Genomic DNA, 4219 nt, shown 5'->3' with positions numbered 1-4219 from the left:
TTTCATTTCCATAAACAAATTGATATACGCTACTTCTGTTAATTAAACTTGCGTATATACGCAACTGTGTTTAGTGAAAACCGCGTATATCTTGCAGACTTATAATTTAGTTAGCTAGTCTTAATCTTTGTATCATAACCATAAAAAGGTAATCAAGTGCAGTAAACAGTACAGGAAATCACACACATGAACACAAGATATAAAGTGGAAACCCAATGTGGGTGAAAACCACCTGTTGCAATTCGTCTCTATCTTCTTGTTAATAAGAAACTTCTTTTTACAATATTTCTGTATTGGTGCAGTCTTATACCAGTACGCAGGCTTCTACCTGCAGAAGGCTACAACCTTCTCTCGTTCTCCAGCTTCTCCTGGAAGGAAGCTACAACCCCCTTAGCTATTGTACTAGCTGATGTACTAGTATGTAGGTGCTGACCTACAGAAGGCTACAACCTTCTCTTTTCTTCGAGGGACCATGTTTCATAAATTTTCAGACTGGACCCATCAATAACATCAATCAAACATCAAGTATATCTGCATCAACGAATCTCCTTTGCACCAACCAAAACTGAATCAAACAACCACTTCTCTGAATGACATAACCAGAATAAGAGTAACAGTAACCAGAAACCAATCCTGAACCCAGAACACTGTAGCAATAAACAGAAGTAGCTAAAACATATTTTATGAGACATACGCTACTTCAATATGTAGAACCTATGTGCATATGATGTTGTATTAAGGTAAACCTACGTATACACTGTTTTGAATTACCAAACCAGCGTGTATACGTGCCTTTTCTATGTCGAACCTTCGTATAGATCTATAAAAGATAATTTACCCTTTTTAATTATTCAGACATCAGTTATACCTAGATTATCAGATTTATAGATCAATTCATGCGCCAAATATAAAAGATCAAAATCACACAAAGATATTTCTATTCAAGTGTTAAGATCTTGACCCATCAATAGAACTTATCCTTCTTCTAGTGCTCAGGTTCCTCCTTGATATAGATCCAGCTATGCACCATAACCCAATGATCAGTATTCTACATCTTGCTCTTCATCAGATATTCAATCCTTAAGTGCCTTTGCCTAGTGATCTTCTTCCCCTTTTATAGTCTTAGGCCTTACTCAATACCATGGTCCAAAACCACTTAGAACCAATACCTGGGTCCAAATACCTGGGTTCAACACTTTGGATGAGATACCATGGTCCAAAACCATAGGTCCAAATACCAAGGACCAAAAACCATGGACCAAAAACAAGTTTTCCCACATGTACGCGCTTTTCCTTGCGTGAAAGTGCGTGCATACGCATACGCGCCTTTTGATCGGCGATCCCGTGTGTATACACAGCTTAGTTAAGTGGAACCTTTGTATATCTCTTTTTCCTTCATTCTGAGAGCCTGAACTGTGATTTGTCATCTGAGTGAGTTGCCATCAAGGACAATACCTGTGCCATAGTGCCAAGCCTGTGTCATAATGCCAACAATCTCCCCTTTTGGACTTGATGGCAACCCCAAGTCACTCAAAGTCATTCTCCCCCTTTGTCATCAAGGGCAAAGGGTTATGCTCCCCCTAAGTACATGCTAAAATCTCCACTCTGCTGTGTTGTCCATGCTCCCCCTGACTGTAGGCAAGGTCTACAAAAGATGTTCTACAAGAAAGAACATGACTCTATACATCATAAATGACCTTCCTATCACCAAAGACTCATACATATATCCATCTCCCAACCAAGTGGGGATATACCAAGATTGACTCATCCACCCAACCAAGTGGGCATACACCAAAAATTTATACATGATAAAACAAGAATATTACATTATCCATCCCAGGCATAGTGGGGAAACAAGATAGGTCGTTACATGACCTTGATAATAAGAGAAATACATGACATAGAGTTCAAATATCTAAGACAAGACTATGATAGTGATCAGCAACTATAATCAGCAGCATTTGTTCATCACCATCCATACCATCAACCATGATCTCTCTCTGCACCTGTTTCACTTGAATAAAAAACAACTGTGAAGTTGTACCAAGATCTTCTAATATAATGCCAACAATGTATTATTAGAAGTATATGCTCCCCCTGAACCTGTGTCAGATGGTCTCTGTCAGACCCATATCAGACTCTTTTCATCCTGAGTCTGACCCACTATTTTCCTTCAAACCAACATATACGTGATTGTATCCACAGAAACATGCATATGTATGCGGATGCTCTTCATTAAAATCATGTACACCCACTTTTCTATGAAACATATAATCATCAACAGCAAGATGATGCATCAACTACTCCCAGATTTTGTTTGAGGTATTCAAATTTCTCCCTGGGTAGTGGTTTGGTGAATATATCAGCAACCTGTTCCTTGGAGGGAACATACTCCAATTTGACCTTTTGTTCAAGCACTTGTTCCCGAAGAAAATGATATTTGATAGGTATGTGCTTGGTCTTTGAATGCACGACTGGATTCTTTGAAATACTGATTGCACTTGTATTGTCACATAAAATGGAGATAGGTGGAGTACAAGTGATTTGCATGTCTTGCAATGTTTGCATCATCCAAAGGAGTTGTTTGCAGCAAGATGCAGCAACCACATATTCTGCTTCAGCTGTAGATAATGCAATTGAACATTGTTTGTTGTTGAACCAAGATACTAATCTAGAACCCATAAAGAATGCACCACCACTAGTGCTTTTTCTTTCATCCACGCTTCTTGCCCAATCTGCATCTGTATATGCATGAAGTGTGAGATCTATATCTCTAGGATACCATAAGCCATAGTTTTGAGTTCCTTGAAGATATTTGAAAATCCTTTTAACTGCCTGAAGGTGTGCTTCCATTGGATTTGCCTTAAATATTCCAACTATTCCCACTGCATGCATGATGTCTGGATGGGTACCTGTTAGATAGAGCAGACTACCAATCATGGATCTATAGGTTGGTTGATGTACTACTGCTGATTCATGATTTGCACTGAGGTTGCATCCTATTACCATAGGGGTACATACTGGTTTCATATCTTCCATGCCATATTTCTTCAAGATCTACTTGAGGTACTTGGTTTGTGATAGAAATATTTTGTCTTTGTTTTGTTGTACTTGTCAAACAAGAAAATATGTGAGCTCACCAAGTAAGAACATTTCAAATTCTTTCTGCATCACCAAAGCAAAGTTTTGACTCATGGCTTCTTCATTGCTACCAAAGATGATATCATCAACATACACAACAAGTATTAGCAATTTATCATTGTCAATTTTTATATATAGATTGATATCTGTTGATCCTTTTGAAAAACCTTGTTGATGGAGGTATTTGTCCAGATGATAATACCAAGCCCTTGGAGCCTGTTTAAGGCCATATAGAGCCTTTCTGAGTCTGCATACAAGTTTTGGATTATTTCCAAGGATGAATCCATCTGGTTGCTCAATGTACACTTCTTTTTCTAAGTATCCATTTAGAAAGGAAAATTTCACATCCATTTGATATACTTTGAACTTCTTAAAGCTAGAAAGAGCAAGGAACATTCTTATGGCTTCAAGTCTAGCAACTGGTGCAAAAGTTTCTTCAAAGTCTATACCTTCTTGTTGAGCATACCCTTTACAAAAAAGTCTGGCCTTGTTTCTAATAACATCTCCATTTTCATTTAGCTTGTTTTTGAATATCCATTTGGTCCCTATGACATTATTATCATTAGGTCTAGGAACCAATTCCCAAGTGTTATTCTTTTCAATCTGCTCAATTTCTTCATTCATGGCCTTGACCCAGCATTCATATTTGCATGCTTCACTTAATTTTGTGGTTCAGCGGAGGAGAGAAATTCTAGATAGCTTGAAGCTTTTGTAATAGTTCTTCTTGTTTGAACACCTGCGTCTTTCTGCCCCAAAATTTGAGACTCTAGATGGTTCTTTTGGACATACCTGGATGGAGTCTTTTCTTCTACTCTTATTTGTTCTTCTGGTGCCTCATAAGATTCTTCTTCATCATCAGCCTGATCTGATGTTGAAGGATAGTCCTCTTCATCTTCAAAATCTTCAGTTTTTATCTGCTTTGGATTGTTGCCTGCTTCATCAACCACCACATCAATACTTTCAACAATTTTTCCAAGTCTTTTATTGTAACACTTATATCCTTTACTTCAGGAAGATTAAACGAGGAGAATGCATTCTCTATCAGACCTGAGGCATTTGATTCTGCGATCTGATTCAT

The sequence above is a fragment of the Pinus tabuliformis genome, chromosome 8 (assembly GCF_031772625.1).
Source record: "Pinus tabuliformis cultivar Carrire ecotype Pingquan chromosome 8, CPIR1, whole genome shotgun sequence".
NCBI classification, from domain to species: domain Eukaryota; kingdom Viridiplantae; phylum Streptophyta; class Pinopsida; order Pinales; family Pinaceae; genus Pinus; species Pinus tabuliformis.
Note: the sequence above shows the minus strand (reverse complement) of the source record.